This window comes from Miniopterus natalensis, chromosome 15 (assembly GCF_054644295.1).
Source record: "Miniopterus natalensis isolate mMinNat1 chromosome 15, mMinNat1.hap1, whole genome shotgun sequence".
Taxonomy (NCBI): Eukaryota; Metazoa; Chordata; class Mammalia; order Chiroptera; family Miniopteridae; genus Miniopterus; species Miniopterus natalensis.
In genome coordinates, this window is record NC_142095.1 from 37,469,305 (window position 1) to 37,492,516 (window position 23,212).

General features: G+C 46.5%; 1 non-coding gene across 1 annotated transcript; it reads right to left on the reverse strand.

The window, feature by feature from the left end:
• Positions 1 to 10,779: 10,779 nt before the first annotated feature.
• LOC148091456 (small nucleolar RNA SNORA8) lies at positions 10,780 to 10,914 on the reverse strand. Its single transcript, XR_015715743.1, has one exon. It is a non-coding gene; the product is annotated as a small nucleolar RNA SNORA8 (small nucleolar RNA).
• Positions 10,915 to 23,212: the final 12,298 nt, after the last annotated feature.

Below are 23,212 nucleotides of genomic sequence, written 5' to 3' on the forward strand. Positions count from 1 at the left end.
CTGGTGTCCGTCATTTCTCCAAAGGAGGCTAAATGTGCACATGTTGCCTGAAGTCACTTCAGTCCTGAGATTCTCTCCTCATTTGTGTGGTAGAGCCAGAAAGTGGAGACTTCGGGTGTAAAATTTTATTCAGGATGCTCATCTGGCCCTTTTTCTCCCTTGATGGAATTTGTAGCAGCTTACCCAAAAAATTCATACCCTAAACTTTATGAAATAAGAATTTTCAAAGGAAAGAAAATGGTAAGGGGAAGAAAACAACTTTGCCAGCCACGAAAGTCACTAGGTTTGCCAGGAAAAGCTGGGCACTTGGCCTTCTGGCAGCTGGGTTAAAGGGAGCTGCGGGGAGACAGATGCCTGGCGCTCGCAGGACACCCCAGGGGACAAAGGCAGGCGTGGCCGCCAGGGGCCCACCGCGGGCTGTGAGAAGAGCCTTCTGGGACCATAGTCCATTCAGGCAGATAAGGAACGAGCTGCAGAGAGGAAGCAGCAGGGCCAGGGTTTGTTTTTTAAAGTACTTTGGGGTATGTTCTAGCTTTTGGACCAGCACTCAGCGAGACCCCACCGTCAGAAGAGAATTGATATTAAGGGCCCTGCAATCACTCCTTTCTTTCCCTGTCTCCCTCGGTGATGTGCTGTTGAATATTTACCAGGAGACGTGCAGCCATCAGGCCCAGGGGACCCAGGGACAACTAAGATCCAGACTCTGACCACCAGTCCAATAGCAGAGGAGGCCTGGCCCCGAATGGCAGTGTCCCAGATGAAGCACTAACAGCGCTCTGAAAGGTGCAGCAGGAATCGAGGGGCAGCTGTGAGACCTCTCTTCTAGCCAGTGGAGTGTTTCAGGAAGGCGCTGCTATGTTGTTAAGACGCAGAATTTCAGATCTGCACAGGGGCCTTGAGAGGAGTCCTGGCCAGAGGCCCCATTAAGGGCTGGAATTTCTCCTACCAGTGGACCTTGTGGGTGAACTGTCATTCGATAGAAGTAAGGGAGTTGTCCATAGGTGAGCTAGTGTTCCATAGTTCCTTCACTTATTGATTCATTTATTTAACAACTATTGTTTGAGGCCCTGTTATGTTCTTTGCACTATGGTAGATCCTGGGTATACAGTGGTGAGCAAAAATGCACTCAGTTTCTGTCCTCATAGTGTTTGAGATCTAATGGGAAAGACAGACCTTAATGAGATAAAACAATACAGTGCACACGTATTATTAAAAATTGATCTAAGTGACATCATGAAAGGTACCGAGCACTTCTAGAGGAGGAGGTCAGGCATGGCTGCCTTAGGAAGTGACAATTAAGCTGAGTCACTAGATGGGGCAGGACAGGAACATTCCAGGCAGAGGGAACAGTGTGTGTAAAGCCTGGAGAGGTCAGAGAACATCTGCAGAGAGACAGGCCCGTGTGGCTGAAGGGCAGAGAGCAAGGGGCAATGATGAGGGCCCAGAGGGGGCAGGTCCATGGCAAGGGGTCCTGCAGAGGAAGGGAGGAGAGAGACATGGGAGTGCGGGAGAGCTGAGCTGGTTGCATCGCAGAGCAAGGGGTAGAGGTGTGAGTCTAGACAAATAATTCTAAAGATGAAGGAGGTGGGGACAAAATTATGAAATAATAGGAATGCTGGTGATACAATAAAAATAGCATCTCCTATTTGTTGGATGCCCCTTAGACTGAGGGGGAAACAAATCTCTGAGACTTTAGTGATAGAAAACAGGGTACAGAGAAGGCAGAGTTAGAATCTATTAACGCAGAACTGAAAGCGACCTACGACTTCATTCCATTTCGTACTGTCTGTCCTGTAGAAACTCTCTTATATGAGGAGACACACCCAAGGATATTTATTGAAGCAATGATTGTACTCACAAAAAATCCGAAACAATATAAATGCCCATCCTTAGGGTATGGGTAAATAATCTGGAACACACCCTCACCATGCTGTGCTATGCAACAGTGGAAGAATGGGCTGGGTCTCTGGGCTACGTGGATCGTCTCTAAGACACATGGCTGGGAGAAGGCACGATGCAGGACACTGCGTCAGGATGATATCTCTGCCATAAATGGAAAAAAGCAGTTCTTGTGATTACATATATAGTTCTTAAATGTCCAGAAAATTGGAAGACTTCAGAGCAAACTGAAAACAAGGGTTACCTGGGGAAGGGGAGTGTCCTAGGATTAGATGGCATTGAGGGGAACTTCAGCTTTATCTGTAATGTCTTAGTTTTATCATGGAAACTTTTAAATATATAAAAACAGGACACTGAAATAAACCTCTAAGTACCTGTCACCCACATATTCCTTCTTCGTGGATTATTTTTAAGCTCATCCCAGACATAGTACTCCATTCATAAATATTTCAGAAAGTATCTCTAACAGATAAAGACCCTTTAAGAAAAACAAAACCCTAATACCATGATCATACCTGAAAGTATTAATAATTCCATAGAATGATCGGGTGCCCAATCAGTGTTCACATTTCCTTGTCTTGTAACTACCAGTTGTTTGTTCATATCCTGATCCAAATAAGGTCCATACATTGCAATTAGTTGATAGCTCTCTCATGTCTTTTTGTGCATTTTTGCCAGTATATCTCTGGGATAGATTGCTAGAAGTGACTTTGTTGGGTCAAAGGATACGGGCATGTGTGGTTTTGCTAGATGTTGCCAATTCCCCTCCGCAGAGCCGTGGCTGTTAGCACTCCCACTGGCAATGGGTGAGACGGCCCATTTCCCCAGAGCCTCAGCAGCAGCCCGTATTGTCAAACTCTTGAATTTTGCCATCCTGATAGATGAGAAGTGGTATCTCATTGTAGTTTTCATTTCTTTAAATTAAATTTCAAAAGAAATGGACTCGGGGAGAATTCTGAGTCTGTAGAGGAAAGAAGCAATTTGCATAGAAATAATATCGCCAACTACCATGCAGCACATATGTTATTGTATTTCACTTAATCCTCAAACCATCCAAAAGAAATGTGGGGTCATATTGCTCTTTAAAGGGAGGAAACTGAGACACACAAGGGGTTATAGTACATGTGTCTAGGGCCCCATGGCCAGGAAACAAAGACCAGATTTGAGCACAGTCACCTGTGTTCAGGGACTGCTTGGGGGCTGTTCTGCTGAGCTAGAGTGCCTGCCCTCAGGACAGCACAGCCCCAGGGCGTGAGCACCCCCTGCGAGCCATTCCTGCTTTCCTGCTGGGAAGCAACTTACAGAACTTCAGGCAATGGCGATCGCCTGTGCCAGTGGCCTGGAGGGCAAGGAGAAGGGCATCGCAGGCTGTTCCTTGATGCAGAGGCTGGCTTCATGGCTGCCTGGGCCGGCTGGAGGTCAGGAGGGCTCAGGCCAAGGAGGTTGTGACCTGGGTGATGGGAACTCAAGTTCTGGGGAGCCACACCTGCAAACTGCCAGTGCTCATTTGGAACCCCTATTTTTAAGGTGTGAAAAAACATGTTTTTCCCTCTGTATTTTTTTTGGGGGTGGAGGGAGATGAAAATAAAACAAGAATGGGGTTTAGAAAAGAAGATCTAACTCAGAAACATGAAGCTGTCAAAGTCAGACTTCTGAATGAGTGTCCTAACACCTTTGATTTGCACACCTTGCTCGCACACGAAGCCTCTGGTTTCAGCCTTACGTGGCTCCAGCGTGTGAGCACGGCAACTCTCACCCTAGCCACTTTTCAGAGGAGGAAACTGAGCTGCAGGTGATCTCTGGGCTCTCCCAGATTGTGGGAGAAGCCTGGACAAGAGGCAGTACCTTTGGGGGATATTAGCCAGGATCCTCCACAAAACAGAATTGGGGCAGAGTTTGAATATTAGAGAAAAAAGGTCCTTTTCTTCATCTCCCATCCCCACTCCTCAGCACCGAACGAGGTATTGGGAGCACCCGGAGATGGACACACAGGGCCAGCCCTGAAGGAGCCGTGGGAGGGGGAGAGGGAGATGTATGTCCGGGGGACTAAAATGAAAGGAAGTCACGAACCAAGCTTTCTCCAGTTGCCACACGTGTGTCTACACACGAACTCAGCCCACACAGTGCAAACATGCTGGACTGAGCTCTGGTAATGTCACTTCACAGCTGTGTGGTTTAGAACAAGTTGCTTTCCCTCTTTAAGCCTCAGTCTCCTTCTCTGGAAAATGGGGCCAATGATGCTTCTATCACGGGGATGCTGTGGAGATGAAATGGCATGAGTATAGAGGAGCCAGATGACATGGGGCACAGAGTAGGTGCTCAGGAAATGCTGATAATATTGACCCAGTGAGCCTCATGGACTGCTAGAAGTGAAGGGATTGTGGAGGCCCGGCATTCATTCTTATTCAGTGTGGGAGGTGGGAGGAGCACTGTGCGTTGCCTGCTCTGGTTAGGGGCCTAGAACCCAGCCGTGATCCCCATTTCAGGCCCTCATGCCACACTGGGCCGGCCCAGCCATGGGCCCTTCCAAGGCACGTGGGCATTTGTTCTCGGATCTTCTCAGCTCACTCCCGTTTCCTTTCCCCAAGTGCCTGGTCCCACCCCCAAAGCACAAACCTTTTAGAAAACAGAATAAAGATCTGCTTCCATGCCTTTGTCTTTGAAATACGTTTTGAATCCTTTGCCTTTCTTTAGTAGGTGGGTTTTGGTGTTTCTTCCATTGCTCATGTCCTATCAATCATGAATGCCTGCAAAAATTTATTTCAGGATTGTAAAGAGAGAGGTCAGTTTAGTAGAGATTCCTCAACCCCTCTAAGCACCTTCACTCCTCACAAAAAACTCAACAACTATGACCCTCCCTCCCCCAAATCTAAAAACCTGCCCTCAGCCCTCTGCAAGGGCTCTGGGAGAAAGAACTGGGGAATTTCTCTGGGCTCTGGCAGGACTTCAGATTCTTTCTTTTTGTTTTTTTTTCCCTTTCTTTCTTTTCTTTTTTTTCCAGTAGAAGCTCAATAATTCTTAAGATCCAAATTTAGAAGCTTGTATGGAGAGCCCTGAGAAATGGGTAGTAAGACAGCCAGGCTTTCTAACCCTTTCTTCTCCCAAGCAATCTAATAAAGCTATTGCACAGTCATTTCCCAAGGTCAATTTTCAGCTTTTAATAGTTTTAATGAGCTGTTTAAGAGGCTCCTCAACGTGTGCGCATCCGAGCTTGCACACGTGTGGGAGCAGGGAGGAAAGAAAAGGAAGACAGATGGAGCATGAGGAGTAGACAGAAGATGTGGGGGTCAGTCCCGCGAACCTGGCACAGGCAGGGGACCAGCTCGGGGTTAGCGCCTCTCCAGGGTGTCTCAGGGATGCCAGTGGGAGGGAGCACTGCTTTGCTCTTGTGATCAGATCTAAATAACTCAGGGACCTAAGAGTTAGTCACCACTTCTACCTCCAGGTAGGACCCCTGAGTGCCCCCTAAACCTTGGACCACCGCAGGGAGGTGAAGGAGAAGGCAGAGTTAGAGAGTGATCCTTAGGGGAGCAGAAGAGATGAGAGAGGGGAGACTTGAGCACTTAATAAGCACATGAGTTTGTTGGAAGGGCTGATGGGGGGAAGGAGAGAAGAGGAAGGCAGGAGCTTGTGGAGATTGATGCCCCAAACACAACCAGGCCTGGGTGTTAGTTGTCTGCTGCTAATAATTACCACGCTAATCATGGCAGTCTAGTGATAACCAGTACTATTTGCCTGAGGTTACTTTGGCCAAGCACTTTGTAGAGAGATCTTCAGTCTTTCAATTTTCACAACTGCATGGAGTAGGCTCTTCTACTGCTCCCATGATACAGGCAAGGAAAACGGAAGCTCGTGGAGGGGAAACCACTGGTCCAAGGTCACCCAGTTTGTAAGGCTGATTTGCACCTTGACTGTCTGACTCCAGAACCCAAGATTAGAACCATAATGATTATTTTGTACACTACCTGAGGGCACTAGGAAAAATTTTGAAAAATCCAGATACCTACGCAAAGAAGAAAAGCCCTCTTCACAGTATTGCCACATGAGCACTTTGTTGTATGTGGCAGAGGCAGAAGCCATTCTTTCTTTTGCCATAGAAATAGAGTCATACTCAGGCCTTGGTTGTCCTCCCCGGCTGTTAGGTGTGAACAGGTGATGCGGTTGTTAGCCGTGGAATATGAGTGGTGCGATGTGGACCATCCATGGGCCTGGGTGGCAGTGGAAGTGAGCACTTTTTTCCTTCCTGCTGGCTGGAACCTACATGTGTGCCCATCCACTCGATGTCAACCATGCTTGTGGTGACAGTGTCGGGAGGTGGGAGTGCATAATGGAAGGAGAGGTGCCACCTCCTGCACCAGGCACCTTGACACCGTAATGCGAGAGACAAGTAAAAGTCTTTGTTTCTCAGGTCACTGGATTGTTGCGCCCTTGGTTACAGCAGCTTTCCCTGACTATTACAGTATATTTCCTCCTGCTTTTCTTCCTTACAAATATTTCTACAGTCATTTGTTCATGCACTGGCCCCCTTAGCTCCTTTCCTCATATTTTATGATCCTCTGTTGGGATTGGTGAGTCCAGACTCACCATCGATTCCAGAACAATATTAATTAGAAGTGATCAAACCACACACCACTCATTTCCATGCCTCTTTGATTCGATCTTAGGCACTCAGTGGGCAGAATCCAGTTCCCACAGTACCATCAAACATGCCTGAGGTTCTCAGGATTACAGGGTAATGCAGCCATCTCTCTCCACTATATGGAAGTCTACAACCTTGGCCTTGTATCTTGTGCTGTGATGTGCAAGGCCTGGCCTCATGATTTCCTCATTTTGAGCTTGTTTTCAGTGCTAAATCCTAATTAAGGGCCAGCATTTCTATTTTATAGATTAGGACTGAGGCTCAGAGAAGATGTAGTTTTCTGGGTCCTACACCTGGCCAAGAACCCATACCTGGTCAAGGATAGGCTGTGAGGACGAAAAGTTGTACTAGGCTCTTTTGGTTCCAAGACTAGTACCTTTAAAAAATATATTTTTTAAATGTCTTACATTTTCAAGAGTAATTTGTGTTCTTTGTACAAACACGCTATCTAAACGCAGCAGTCAGAACAAGCCTTTTAAAACACAAGTCATAAAAAGACAAATAACCCAATTTTTTAAATGGGCAAGGATTTGAATAGACATTTCTTCAAAGAAGATATACAAATGGCTAGTAATCACATGAAACGATGCTTAGCATTATTAATAATTAGAGAAATGCAAGTCAAAACTATAATGAGATACCATTTTATACCTACTAAGGTGGCTATAATTAAAAAAACAGGCAACAGCAAGCATTGGTGAGGATGTGGAGAGACTGGAGCCCTCATACACTGCTGGTGGAAATGCAAAATTGTGCAGCCACCTAGGAAAACAATTTGGCAGTTCCCCAGAACGAATTGAAAACATACATCCACACAAAATCTTGTACATGAATGTTTATAGCAGCATTATTTATTAAGCCAAAAAAGTGGAAACAGCCCAAATATCCATCAACTAGTGAACAGATAGACAAAATGTGGTCTATCTGTGCAATGGAATATTATTTGACAATAAACAGAAACGGAGTACTGATACAACACAGATGAACCTTGAAAATACGCTAAGGGAAAGAAGCTAGTCACAAAAGGCCACATATTGTATGATTGCAACTGTGTAAAATGTCCAGAAGAGGCAAATCCATAGAGACAGGAAGGAGATTAGTGGTGCCTAGGTCTGGAGGGAGAGGGAATGGGGAGTGACTGCTAATGGGTGTGCACTTTTGGGGGTGGCTTGAAAATGTTCTAAAATTAGATAGTGACGATGGTTGTACAACCCTGTGAGTATACTAAAAATCATTGAATTGCATGCATTAAATGGGTGAATTATATCGTATGTGAATTATATACCTCAATCAAGCCATTTAAGAAGTGTAACTTGGATTCTGTCACTCCTTTGCTCCAGTCCTCCTGAGGTGCCCCTATTTCCTCAGACCCACATCCTAATGACTCATATCACCCTACAGGGCCCCAGGTGGCCTGGCTTCCAGTGTCCTCATCTGCTCAGTCACACCGGCCTCCTCACTGTGCCCAGGGTGTGCCAAGCACGTTCCTGCCCCAGGCCCATTGTCCTGTTGTCCGTCTGCTGGAGAAGCCCCTTGTCAGGTGCCTTCCTGGTGAGCCCCTTACATCTGAGTCACCTGGTCCTGGAGGCTTTCCCCGACCACTCTGTGAAGAATCACAATCCTACCCCACTGGCCCTCCTCATCATGTTCCCCCTTCATTGCTGTATCTAACCTCCTATATGATTTATTATTTTATTATATTTATTGTTTGGATCTCTCTATTAGAATGTAAGCTCCCTGAGATTTAGAATTTTGTCTGTCTTAATCACTGCTATAGCCCATCACCCAGACAATGCCTGGGACACGGCAAGTACTCTGTTGAACGAATGACGGGGAAGATGCAGGGCAAACATTGTTGGTTATCCCCAACTCCCTTCCTCCTTGCCCAGGTCCATTGATAGAGGCTGAAAAAGCCCTGTCCTCACATTTCCAGTTTACCTCCAGCTGTGTGTGTCCATAGGACCAACTCAGGAGAAGGCTGCTAGGGAATTTCTAGTGAAATGTTTCTTCCCCATTGGAAGGAAAGAGGCCTCTTCGGAGGGAGAACCTCTCTGTGTCTGGTCCGCCTCTGCCCTCTGCTTGTCACCTTTGGATGCTGATATGAGAGAACATCTTTTCAGAATTTTTTTCTTTTCATTCACACCTTTTTAGAAAGTTTAAAATCAGATTATCCTGTCTGTTCACCATTTGATAATCTGCTATTTTCTACAGCATGGGTCATGGATATCTTGTCTGTCATTGTCATCTCCCTGAGGGAGAGCTCACTTTGCCATCGTCTGATCGTCTGTTCACTCATTCAGCGCTTGTTTAGTGAGCATCTACTGCAATGACAGTTGGGCAGCACCGAACAGAAACAGCGGGGTGCGTGTGTCCGGGGAGGCTGGGAAGTAATGATGAAGGGCTGGGCCTGGCGTCCGGGAAATCTTGGAATCTGCCTGGGAAACCCTGCAGGGAGGGATTGCAGGGACTGGCCCAGGAAAGGGGGCCACTCAGTGGTCACAAGGCTGCAGAGGCCACAGGGGCCCTTTCTGATCAAACTCTCCCCGCTTTGGTTGCAGACACCGGCTCTAGGTTTGCCTCCGCTGGGAGCTGTCTTCTTGGCAACTACACATACCTCCAAATCTGGGAGGAGCAGGCCGTGGGGTGGTTTCATTCGGGTGCTTTGTGCATAATGCAAATGTAATTAATCATGTCTATGGTGGTTTATAATTTAGTACTTTTTCATTTTTAGCAGTCTAATTAAATTCATTTAAGCTTTATAAGTAGTGATTTCAGAATTTTGCTTTGTATCCCCACTGGTGGAGTGCTGAGAACTCACCATAAATATGTCTCAAGATGGCTACTGCTGTTTTCAAAATGAAGCTTAAAGGCTATTCAAGTGAAAAGTATTGTTGTGTTACTACATCTTAAATTAGCCATAATAAAAACTGGAGACCGGTTTCTTGTCTCTTTCTTCTTTAAAGCTTTACATTGCCTTCAAGCATTGGGATGGGAACTCCTGGGAGCTGGGAGGTCCTTACCCAGGGTGGGTGGGACGCAGAGATAGTGTGTGCTGTGGGACACAACTTTGTCAGCGCGTTCAGCTGTCTGATTTGGAAAGGAAACCGCACACGCTCTTCTCTGTCTCTCAGACAAAAGCCCGTTTCCGGAGGCATTGTGCGGAGCTCATTTTAATGGTGTAGTAATTAAGTTAGAAATATGTGGTGCTCATCCCTTTTATGAATGCTCTACATGCGGAGTTTACAAATTTTCTCTTAAAGTCAGAGGCAAGTTTAACATAAGCATTATAAAAACTATATTAATAATTTAAAAAATGCAAAGGAAGTCAACAAGACTCCACTTGTCTCCCACCGAATTGTCAAAGATTTATATCCATAATTAACACTGGGATGGCTGCAACGCTGGTAGGAGTTTACAAAGGTATATTCTTTCTGGGAATAATTTCACAGGAACAAGGATCTGTATTCTGGATAACTTTTTTAGGGTGATTTTTCTGAAACCATTGAACCAGAAATCCCACCCCTATGCCTGCATTTTAAGGAAGTACAGAGCTTAAGCCAATGTATAGCTGAGAATTCTCATCCACCCAGTTATTATATATTTGCTAAAAGTTTTTAAAAGAGACCTTTTTATACATTCTCCTTTTCCACATTGTCTTATATGTAATAATTCACTTTAATTCCCCCAAAGAGCCATGTTGGAAATGACAGATAAGCCTTTTTGAGAACAGCACAGGTGTCCAGATGTTGGCCCCGGGAGCCTGAGAGCCCTCGGTTCCAGGTCCAGCCTCACTACTTACTAGGTGCTGCGTGACCTTGGACAAGGCGGACTAGTCTCCTCCACCTGCTTTTTTCCGTGCTCTTGTTTGTTGCAGAACGTATCTCTTTTGCTCCCTTGTTCATTTTCGGACTCCACCCTGGAGAAACATCAGCTCCTCAAGGGTAGGGACCAGCCAGAGCTGCCCAGCACTGTGTTTGTGGAGCACAGACTTTGACTCCCTGACCTCACTGGACCTCGGTCTCCCCAAACACAGATAGGGACAATGGCAATGCCTACTTACCCCGTGTTATATGAATTTAATGCTGGAGCGTGCTCAGAACAGTGTCGGAAGGTGTTCGATGAACAATGAATGAAGATTATATTCTGCAGTCTCCCACGATCCTGAGAATAACTTTGTAGAGAGTCAGGTTAATGGAGAGAAAGGAAAGAGGAGGGGTGAGAGTATCTCTCTCTCTTTTAAATAATGTATCAATAAAAATACCAGGTTTAACATGCACAAAGCCAAGAAAACCAGCAATGCCAGATACTGAATTTAAATCACACTGTCCTTTGAACACCCAGGAGGAATAAACTGCTGAACGCAAGAGAACATTGCCAAGGGGATTGTCATTTCTGCAGCCTCGGACGCTGAGTCCTAGCTTGCTGCCCGGCTCTCCGTCCTGGCTCAGTTCCACTCTGCTGGGATCCGGGGGGCAGGAAGGCTTCCTCCCTCCAACAGTCCGCTGGTGACTCAGGGCTTCCAGGAACTGGGCCTACTGGTAGTCGACTTCATGTAGAACTAGTTCTTCAGGCGAAGGCTTTGCGAAGCTATCATGCCCCATGTGGAAGGCGGTCAAGGCTTCACCAGCCTTGCTTAGAAGAAAATTTTTCCCTATGAGCCTGAATAAGGAAGGTCTCCACCTAAAGTAAAATCTGGTTTCTATAATTTAAGCAGGAATGTGCCCCTGGCTAAAGCCATTGGGTTATACTTTGGCATCAATGTCCAGTGGAGGAAGGAAAGAGGAGGGGCACCTGGCAGCTGGTTTGGTCTTTCGCTGGGGCAGGGACGTTGGTGCTGGAGGGGACCCAGCAACCTCATTCCCTGCCACTAGCAGAGCAGGACATGGGGACTGCAGCACAGTGGCTTGTCTGAGGGTTTGGGGCAGAGAGGGCACTTGGCCCCGGGTCCTTGGACCCCAACTAGTCCCCTTCCCGCCAAGTGTCGCTGCCCCATTTTGCAGGTGAGAGGACGGTACCCGCGTAGTAAGAGCCTTGGCCTGGGAGGAGCAGCTGGAAGGGGCTCAGCAGTGGCCTCGCACATCTGCATCCCCGACGCTGGAAACCATCAGTTTACCGAAAAGCCCCCCTCGTCACGCCCTCTGCTATGTTCAATTTTATTATCATTTAAATTTACCTTTCTAGTTGTATCTAAGAGCAATACAATTTTATTTTGCTTTTACGCTCAAGTGGTGTTAAAAGTTAATACGAGAATTCAGTATTACAGATAATGTTAAAGCTGGTTCATATTAATTATCACCCCATTTTCTTTTGTGTGGGAAAGTCATGCCTAAATGAATCCATTTGTTTATTCCTTTAACAAATGCTTTTAAACTTAAAAATATTTCATTTCCTACTCTCAGCTTTTCTGCTCTCTACTCTCAGCTCTTCTCACCGATGCATCTGTTCACTCATTTTGTCGTTTCCTAAATAAAATCGAGCGCTTCCTGCGTGGCAGGGGCTGTGCAGGCCCTGGGAGGACGCCCGTGAGCAGGCCTGGCCTTCGGGCAGCTTTGTTCCAAGGGGGAAGGACCGGCAGCAAACAAGTAAACAAAACAGCTTCAAAGGAGCAGTTTCAGGAAAGGAAATGAGTATTTTTGACTCTCTTTGAGATATGTCTTCCCTGGTGACCCTCTGTAACCTCACACCAGTCAATCAAAAAATAAAACTCATTTTTTCCCTCAAGTCTCATTTTTCTTCCTGACTTTTAGGTTTTACTAAGAATGTTTGCACTTAAAAGCGATTCTTGCCCTGGTTGGTTTGGCTCAGTGGTTAGGGCGTTGGCCTCGGACTGAAGAGGCCAGGGTGCGATTCGGGCCAAGGGCACAAGGCTCCGAGGGGTGCGTGCGGGGGCAGCCAATCGATGTGTCTCTCTCACACTGGTGTTTCCCTCTCTCTCCATCCCCCTTTCACTCTCTCTGAAAAGCAATGGCAAAATATCCTTGGGTGAGGATTTAAAAAAAAAAATCAAATCTTGGGAAATGCAAAGGCAGTTATTCTGGTTGTGTTTCTAGAATTTATTTTTCTTTTCCTTATTCTCTCTCTCTTTCTCTCTCTCTCTCTCTCTCTCTCTCTCTCTCTCTCTCTCTCATTTTGTTACTCCTCACCTGAGAATATTTTTCCCTTTGATTTTTTGATTTTTTAATTTTCTTAGAGAGAGTTGAAGGGAGGGAGGAAGGGAGGGAGAAAGGGAGAGAGGGAGAGGGAGAGAGAGAGAATCATCAATGTGAGAGAGACACATCTATTGGTTGCCTCCTGCACTGGCCCCAGCTGGGGCTGGGGGTTGAACCTGCAACCCAGGTATGTGCCCTTGACCGGGAACTGAACCCGAGACCCTTCGGCGTGTGGGCCGACGCTCTAACCACAGCAACACCAGCCAGGATGTTTTTTCCCCTCTTTCCATCCCCTTCATTCTTGGCATCACAGATACCTGTTTTCATGTAGGAGCTCTCTTTACTTCAGATCTGCTTATTATGTCTAGAATAAAAATATTTATTATTAGGATAGCAGACAACATACCTTTGCTTTGCTTTGCTTTATAAATCATGACTATGTTCTCTCGTTATGAATAGATGTCCGCATTCTATAAAGCACAGTCTTTTCAGGGCAAGGCTCTTAAATCTCCAGGACTCCTTTTCAAGGTGCGTTGTGCTGCGCATGACCTAACGAGCTGCAATTACAGGACCCCCAGAACGGAGAGACGGTAACTGCCATGATAATGACCCATGGGATGTGCTGACCTCCCTTCACCGTTCCTTCTTCAGCGATTTTAGCTCCTGTGAGATGAATCCTGCCTTTCTCTCCCGCTGGTACAAATACTGAAAAGCGTTCAGTCCAAATGGGTATCAAGTTGGTGTATTTTTGGAGACACTGACAGAGCTGTTATCATTGTCAGACCAACTGTTAGCATTGTGTTTGCATTTAGTCTCTGGTTGCTGTCTTATTGTTTTTTGTTTTCAGCGCTGTGTGGGTGAGCACATCGATAGCATGCTGATCACATTTCCAGGCTGCCATGGGGCTGCGGGTGAGCTCAGAGGCTGGATGAAGGCATAGTGAGCCAGAGCAATGTTAACGGCCGAGGAAGCAACCTGGTCCATAGCAGGGCCCCGTGCGAACTCTAGCACCTGGGTCTCAATGACGCACTGCACGAGGACGGCCGGTGAGAGACTCAGGCCGCACGTCTGGGAAAGATCCATGAGTTGTCGTAAACAGTAACCCCAAGGTGAGATAAGGCTGCCAAGGAAGCAAAGTTGGGGAGCAGGGCTGATAGAATGAAGAGGAAAGAGCTCTGTCCTGGGCAGCCATCACCGAGGGCGTGGGTTGAGTTTTCTTCACCACACTTGACAAATAAAGATTGTGGTAAGGAGAGAGGTCAGGATGGTGGGGCTGAAGGGGGATTTGAAATGTCACATGAATCTCAGCTGAGGGAGCCAAGAGATCTGAAGCTCTGGTGAACTGTTGTTGGTTAAAATATATCCCATTACAACTTACAGAGAATTAAACTAGCGGTGATTGGGTGAGAAAAATGTGATTATCTCCTAGAACTGGATGCCTGGAGGTAGGCCACTCCAGAGTGAGCAGCAGTGGTTTAATGATGTTGTCCAAGGCCCAGGCTCCTTCTAGATTTATGTTCTGCATCCTTGGCATGTTGGCTCCTCATCGTTAAGTTTGTCTCCTCATGGTACTAAAATGATTGCCATTGCTCCAAGTGCAACACTTCACACAAGCACATTAAAGCCGGGAGAAGTGGGAAGAGGTAGAACCAGGAACTCTTCTCAAACATATTATACTCCTCCATCAGGAAGCAAAAACTTTTCCAGAGGTTTCTTAGCATGCTCCCCTTATATCTCATTGGCCACTGACTAGACCTTATCTCTGTAGCTAGGGAAGGGATGTCTCTCTTTGAGCATATTTCTGTCCATATCATAATGAAGCAAAATCGGTGTTCTCTTAGCTCAGAAGGAGGAGGTGTGAGGAATGGCTGTTGGGTGGGCAACTCCATGTATCTGCCACTGGGCATAAGCTTACTTTTCAAATATGAGAAGATATTCCTTCTTGGTATGCAAAAGAAGGTTTGTTTTAGAAACTCAGATGTAAAATTTGGGCAAATGTGAGCCAATTGGTATAAGTTATGAGGAGGCCAATTTTTAGTTTTACTCAAATCAAGATATCCTGATAACTGTAGTTATCCGGAAGTGGAAGGTGCTTTTCAATAGAGGTGTGAAGCAGAATTAGCATCTATCTGGTAGGGACATGGTAAAGGGGATCCTGGTACCAGTGGGGCTTGGTGGGGAGGGGGCAGTCATTTATACTGACCCATGAGTTTCCTTCCAGCCCAGAGAGCCTATGATTCTAGTAATTAGTTTTTCCCTTTGAATGTTCATTAGATAATTATGCTAATTGGAGATAATGTTTCTACTAAGTAAGGTATAATTTCAAGTTGAATGGTCTGTTTCATCTTTAGCATCCGTGTATGACATACAGAGTTTGCCTTGGACTGGGACCTGTACTTTGTAACTGTGATTCTAAGCAGGGAGGGCACATTCTTCCGAGTTGGGTGATGGCTACTGCGCACCCTGGCCCCCTGACTGGCGTGGTAAGTTCCGATTCCCATGGCCCCATGAATCTTGTTAGACTGAGGCAGAGGACCAACTGGGTAGGGCCATCCTCTTAACTTTTATTTTATGCCCAGTAGGATAGCGGCAACCCCATATGGATCAGGATATCAAGGAGAAAAGATGAGCACATCTAACTAAAATAACTGGCTAAATTTCTCTCCAAATGAGAGAGTTCTAGTGATTTGGAGGGTTCATAGCAAACACAATCTTTTGTCTAAAGTCTCTGAGAGCTTCTTGGACATCGTTGTCGATGTCCTTGCTGTCCCTTAGTAAAAAGAAGGAATGGGCTTGGAACACACACCTCTGGGCATGCCCTTCTCCCTTCATTTTTGCAACTTGTCCTGCCCCTGCCTGATGTAGTCCCAACAGTTCAGTTCACATGAGGGGACACTGCTTCCCTCTCCCAAAGAGACCATGGGTGGTCATTGGACCAATCAGATTCTTTCCTCAGGGAATTTGGAATTGGACATGGAGTAGCTAATCACTTTCTCTTGGTTGCTTGGTATGTAAACAGCATGGTCACCACCTCCTACCAGGGGCTCAGAGGAGCCTAAAGCAGAGGTGCAGAGAGACCACACGGCCAAAGCTGCAGGGAGGCTGAGGCTCGTCTGTGTCTGGCCATGCTATCTGGCCCCACAAGGCCCCTGGGCATTTCTTAACCTCCTATATTGTGCCACACTCCAGAGTTCATCCTGCAACTCCATCCCCATTCTGTTTAAGCTGGTTTGCATGGATTTTTGCTATTTCTAGGAACCCGAGAGAGATCCCATCCTTAGAAGGACCTAACAGAAAGCAGGCAGAAACCAGCAAGTAAAAAGTCCAACCTTTATTGGACTTTTACAGAACACATATCATTCCAAGCACTTTAGCTGTATTAACCCATTTAGCCTTTACCATGAGGCCATGGGGTAGGACTGTTCCTATTAAAGATGAGGGAACTAAAAATAAATAAATAAATAAATAAATAAATAAACAAATAAATAAATAAACAAATAAATAAATATATAAGAGGAAACTCCGCCCTGGCAGGTGTTGTTCAGTGGTTAGAGCGTAAGCCTTGGCACCGAAGGGCCACAGGTTAGATTCCCAGTAAAGGGCACTACCCGGTTGTAAGCTTGATCCCTGGCCCCAGTTGAGGGGAGTGTGGGAAGCAACTGACCCATGTGTCTCTTTCACATTGACGTCTCTTTCTCTTCCTCTCTCTCCCTCCCACTCTCTCTAAAAATCAATGGAAAAATATCTTCGGTGAAAATTAACAACAACAAAAAAGATGAAGAAACTCAGACACAGAGAGGTTAAACTGGGAGGCAGGATTTGAACCCAGGCAAGTCAGTCTCCAGATCCTGGACCCTTCACCACTGTACTGCCTGGCCTCCATTTCATTGCTGATGCGTCTTTTTATTTATATATTGCTGCATAAGAAATTAGCATAAACTTTGGGACTTAAAACAACACACATTTATCATCTCGCAGTTTCTGTGGGTCACAGGAGTATAGGCTGGGCTTGCTGAGGCCTTCGCCTCAGGGTCACGTGTCTGTGATGAAGGTGTTGGGCAGGGACTCCTCTGAGACTTGACTGAGGATGGATCTACTTCCACACTCACATAATTTTTGGCAATTCCTTGTGAGCTCTTGGACTGAGAGCCTCAGAGCCTTACCGTCTATTGGCCAGAGGCCACCCTCAGATCCTGGCCATGTGGGCCTCTCCATAGGACAGCCTAAACACGGCAGCCGGCTTCACCAAAGCAGTAAGGGAGAGAGTCTGCCAGCCTGGACATTACTTGCTGATGTAACCTAACCACTCTTGCCCTATTCCATTGGTTGGAAGCATGTCCACAGGCTAGCCTACATTCAAGGGAGGAGATTACATGTGTGTGCAAATGCCAGGAGCCGGGGATCAGTGGGCATTATTCTTAAAGTCTATCTGCCACATTACTTTTATTTTTAACTTTTATATTTTTGACAGCTCTCTGGTAATGGTGAAATTGGAACAATTGGCTCAGGGTAAGCCCAAAATAACACCTTGAAATAGAGAGAGCCAGGCTCACAGCTCAGGGCAGGGCTGGCCTGATCCCCACCCCTGAAGCAGGAAGAGCTTCTGGACCAGAGAGAGAAGCATGGAGCTGCTCACCTTTCTTTGCCCCCATCCTGCTGCTTTCCCCCCTGGGACAGGAAGTCCAGAGAAGGGCCTGAGAGATGGCACAAGCACCTGCCACGCCTGGCAGCAGGCAGTTCAAGATCTCGGAGGTCTTGGGCACTTTCTCTACTTCTCTGCTCTCTAGGAAACACGGTGCAGGGGGTGGCCAGCTCTCCCAGGGAGGCGAGTCAGGGAGGGAGCAAGAGATGGGAGGCGTTTGCTGCAGGTCTCCTCCCACTTGAGCGCAGAGTGGAGAGGAGGAGAGGTAAGGCTCTCCCTCACCCATTTCTCAGGGAGTTCTGCACCTTGCTTTTGTCACTAGACTGTACATTTAGGGATCGGATTCATCTTTTTTTGTGGCTGCTTAGTACTCCACTGGGTGGGGGGCTGCTGGAACTTGATCCCTAGGTCTGCGGAGGCATGCCCACCTTCGTTTGAAGTGCACCTTTTCTGGAGGCCCCTTAGGGTGGGCCCAGTTGTGTCCTGTCATCCATCACTGTGGAAGCGTGTGCTCTAAATACAATCCTCCAAATAGTCTCTCTGAGCTTGCTGCTCCTGTATCCCCCAAGGGCTCTCATAGCCAAATGGGGCCTCGGAGGCCTTCCATTAACAAGGATGGCTCCCGAGGGTCTCTGCGGAGGTCCCGGGGCTACTGAAGGAAACGCAGCCAGGCTCTGCCATTCCTCTGGGGGCGGGGAGCCCTCTGCATGTGAAAAGGCAGGTGCGTGAACCCTTGGTGGACATCCCTGCGTTAGCTCATCTCCCACCAATGAAAGGAGGTGTCATCTCCTACCCAGTGGCTTCACCTCTGCCCCCTGCACTTGCTCCGACTTCATGTTAGCTGGCTCTTTCGCTGCACACCCACGATCGCTCCTGTCTGTGTCCTGCCGGCCACTCCTGGAACAGGGGACACGTATCCTTCCATTTCCCCTTTGCTTAGTTGAGTTTCAGTAAATAACCTTTTCCCTCACGTGTCTTTTTCCCTACAGAATCCCAAATCCTCTCATGTGGCTTGTGCATACAGCTCAGCTCCCTTTCTAGGCCCTCCTGCTTATCTCAAGTGGCTACAGTTTTGGCTTATTTATTGGTAACAGGAGTCTACTTACTGAGGTTTCAGTGGGCACCAGGCCCTGTGCTGAGTGCTCTGCAGGAGGAAGCTCCTCGCATCACCACAGACAACCCTCTGGGATATTTTTTTCACCTCATTTCACAGAGGAGGAAACCAAGGCTGAGAGAGGGCCCCCCTCAAGGTCACCTAACGAGAAAGGGGCTGGATCTGAAGCCAGGGCTGCTCAGAAACGCAGACAGTTGAGTCCTCACCATGTGGAAAGGCTGCCCTCCCTCCTCCGATCAAGGGGACGAGAGTAAGACCAGGGAGAAGACTCAGAAGATGGGACTAATTTAACCCGGAGGAATAAATTCTAGGGGCTAAATTAATGGCATCCACTGATGCCTTCATGAGTATCAATTAAAATATTTTTAAAACAGGAGCCAGTCTGCTAGTTTATAACACAATGTCAAAAGAATGACTTAGCTATTATTTTAGTTAATGAATTCAACCACCATGATAAGCAACCACCATGGCCTGTATTTACAGGGAACAAGACAGGCAAGGACCTTCCTCTGGCAGGACGTATATTTGGGTGGCAGAGATGGGAAGGGAGGGAAGAGGGACCAGCAGTAAACAGGAAGGCATCCTCAAATAGGAAACCATGCACGGTGGTTCCAGTCAAGGGCACAGGCCATGGAGACGCCATGGTAGGAAGGCGGGAAGTGAGGCTCTGAGGATGGGTTTCTCCGAGGAAGGAACACTTGAGCCGAGACCTTGCAGTCATGGGGAGCTCTAGGGACAGAATGGTGCAGGTGGGAGGAGGCGTGGAGGCAGGGATGAGTCTGGCAAATAGAGGAGCAGAAAGCAGGAGGCTGCGGCCGGGGCAGAGTAGCGGGAGGTCCACTGGACATCCTGCTGGAGCTTTGCCACTCGGGGCCTCAGGAGGCCGATGGGCAGAGAAGCCCCATGTGTGAAGGAGCCCTCCCCAGCTGTCCCCAAGAATGGATTGCAGGGGGCACGGGCAAGAGGTGCATGGAGAGGGTGGAGGTGGGGGGGCAGAGGAGGGGACCCTTGGGGTCTATCTTGTGCCGTTAGCAGTAATGGGAAGTCATGGCAGATGAGGCGTAGGGGTGGGGATGGAGGTGAGAAGAAGAGCATGACCATCGGGCTTTGGAAAGAAGAACCAACTGTTTACTTTGTTGTCATTTTACTAGGACAAGGAAGTTTTGAAGGTGCTTTGCTTGGGAGCTCTGAGGCTGACACTTGTGGGCCATCAATTCTAGGTAACATTTGCTCCCCTGTTTTTCTAGGGAGAGGATTCGTACCTCTTACCTGTTTCTTGGAAGGGAAAACCTCCCCTCCAAGCAATGAAAACAACTGAGTCTGTTCCAGGCCAAGCTCTCCCCATTTTGCAAGCACATCTGGTTCTTGGCAGAGTCCAAGGTCTCCTGACTCCTCAACCAGGGCTCTCTCCGTGGTGTGAGCTGTCTCATGGCAGAGGGAGGCAGAGGTTTGAACAAAAGATGATTCCAAGCCTCCTACCCTGAACAGAATGAGGGCCTTTGCTATTTAGAGGCCAGTTCTCAAAATTGGCAGCCTCAGCTCCAGCCACGCCATTGTCTCTGTCCAGCCTAATAGAAGTTTAAGCAGGTCTGCTTCTAAGAAATGTCCCCAATACTCAAATGTCTATGAAATGCAAGTAAGATCCAGGTGTGAATGGAACTCAAATTAGGCAGCAGTGAGGTATGTGTGTTGATCTATTTTTGGGTGCAGATCACCAGGATTTGGGGCTTTTGGGAAGGTGGTAAGCTCCTCTGGGACATGCTCCATAAATATTTTCTCAGTAAGCTCTGGATTGTAGCCTATCAGACAGAATCTTGAACAGAAATCTCTATTGCAGTAATATCTCTATGTAACTTTTAAAAGCAGGAGTTAAAAGTATTAGAGTAACAAAGGTGAAATGAATGTGTGTCTTTTCAGCTTTGGCTTCCTGCATTTCATGCAGACTTTTATGGGCCAGTCTTTGAAGGTCAGCTAAAGGAGACAGAGGAGAAAAAAGAAGTCCCTAAAAAAAGAAAGCTTGTATTAGGAAGACAAAACCATAATGTTTCTAAAAGTGTGGATTGAAAAAAAGGGAGATTTCCTCCAGGAAATTTTCAAATGAAATAAAAGAAACTTTATAGTGACCTTTTCTACACCCTGGAGAGCAGACGTACAAAAGGATGAAAGTATTACAGTGATAATGCCCCCCATCCAGAAGCCTAATGTAATGGGATGGAAACTTAGGTGGTATCTATAGCTACGTTCCTTGCAGAATCGTAACAGCCTGAAGACCTGAGGCTGACTTTCATGGCATGGTGCACTTTTAGCCAAATCTGAGCCGATAGAATTTCTAGGACAGAGAAATGTCTTCTCAACAAAACTTAATCCACCAGAAGTTTTAGATGCATTTTTGTGTGTGTGTTGAGACAGATAGTTTGTCTCAAAAAGGCCCCTATTTAAAAGAATATATGTTGATACAGGTAGCTTATCTCAAAGAGACCCCTGCTTAAAGTAATATGTGTTGATGTAACCATGAATTACATTATCAGGTTGGTTGGCTGACTGAGTGGTTGGCAAAGATCTGAGGGAATGAGCCATCCAACAGATATGTTTTGAAGAGTTAAGAAAGGAAAGAAATCCTGAGGTTGGGGGCTGTCTGGGGTGGGGAAGCTTCTGCAATGAGGAGCACTGGGGTGACTATTTGTGGTATTGGAAATCAAGCTAGTCTCCTGGTCTGGCCCTATTAGGACTGTTCAAAGCGTTGTCTTTGCAAACTGCTGAGTTTCCTTTAAAAGGACATGAAAGCATGGAGTTAGACAGTTTGTTTAAAGTTTTGGGCATGGTGTTTGCAACCCAGGAGTATGGATTAGGGTCTTATGTGTCCAAATGAAGAAGCCGGGGTTTCCTGGTAGGTGGTAGTCTACTAGGCATGGCCTTGCAAAGCACCTAGAATTAAGCCACTTCTGAAAATGGAGCCACTTCTCCCAGGAAGAGATTGCTACCCTCATTCAGGCTCTGGAGAGGAGTTAGTCCAACTTTATATCTCCATTTTTAGCTTAGCTAGCCAAGTTATAGAACTGCAATGATTGAATCAGCAAAGCACATTCTGGGAGTAAAATGTTCACTACATGAAAGTGAATTTACCTCTAAGAAGGGGTAATTTCTTATTCTCAGAGCTTATACTGTTTTCACTGGAGGTGTGTTTAGTTTTAATGCCCTAGCCACAAAATGTTGGGAAAAGACATTATACTCTAGGGACCCTCAGATGACTAATATCAGTGACTCCTAGAAAACTCAAGGCATCACTGGTGTTATAGTAGGAAATAATGAGAAGAAAATAGGAGTCTCATGCTTGTTGTATGTTTACTCTAGATTAAACAGATGAGTAAACTGCAGTTCAAAGAGCTTAACTGCTTCCCCAGTCTAGACACAAATGGAACGAGGATTTGAACTCAGGTCCATCTGACTGTAACACGAACCACATTTCTACTGTCTGATGCTTGATAAGAACAAACTTCAGCAAGTTGGTAGCTATGGTAGGAGCAGGACAGTAAGGTCCTTCTGGCATCTGAGAAGGGAGGGATTCCTCTTCATTCATTTTGAGACACTTAGTAACATCCATGGTTCACTAAATCAGTGCGAAAAGTCCCTCCTTTCTTGCTTCCCTCATCTGTCCAAGTAGACAGATAAAGTCTCAAGATCCTGCTGGCCCTGACTTAAGGTATGTCTAGCAGAGGAGAGCCAATGGGCAGTTCTGGCTGTGTGTCAGATAAGGATTGGGTTTGCCTTTGTGTCACAGGCTGGCCAGGTGGCCACCAAATCTCTTCCTAGGCACACAGCTGAGTCATATTTCCCAGCCCCCTTGCATCTGTGTGGGGCCATGTGACTAAGCTCTCCCCAGTGAATGTAAGGACAGATGGATGTGTCATTTTGAGGCCAAGGCAGCTGAGAGCAGTTACGCCTTGTCCAGCTCACTCTGTTCCTTCCACAGCAAACTTGGAGACTATATGATATGGACAGCAGCATTACGAGATGGAAAAAGCCTGGATTTGAGTCAGTGCTTGGTGGAGGGCTGCCAAAGGAGCTGTCCAACCAGAACATCTCTGCATTAGACTTTGCATGAGTGAAAAATACAATTTATTGTTAAGCTACAGGTATTTGGGATTGCTTGTTATAGCAGCTAATGCTAATTACTCCAACTAATACACCCCTTTCTGATGAAAACAGTATCATTCTCTTTCCATATACTCCAGAGGATATGTAAGTAATATAGACCTGGCCAGTCAGAGTATTGCATCCCTTCAGCCACAGCGACTAGTTTAGAAATGGGCATTTGAGCCAAGCAGAGCCTTTGGGGAAGGCTCTTTTCTGCTAGATTTGAAGCTGTGATTACAGTGCAAGCTGTTGAGGCCTACCGCATGAGGAGAGAGTGGCCATAGAAGAGAGTGGGCCAAGAGACAGGGAGAGAAAGATTGGGATGATCTGTCCCAATCTTGATCTGCCCCAGGATATTCCAGTTGCTTAAACCAATAAATTCTCGCCCTCTTTTCATTAAGTCATTTGTGGTTGGGTTTTTTGTTACTTGTCAGCAAAAGAATATTGACTTATATAGGCAATAAAAATGAGGAGGGACTGAATGAAAATAAAACGAAAGCAGCTGCAGGCTCGGTGGCATGTTCAATATCATAGGTTCATTTTGTGGTCAATTTTCTACATTTTCTAAGTCATCAATCTTTATCCACTCCATTTCAGCACAAGTGAATGAATGAATGGCCATGGAGACCAGAGTC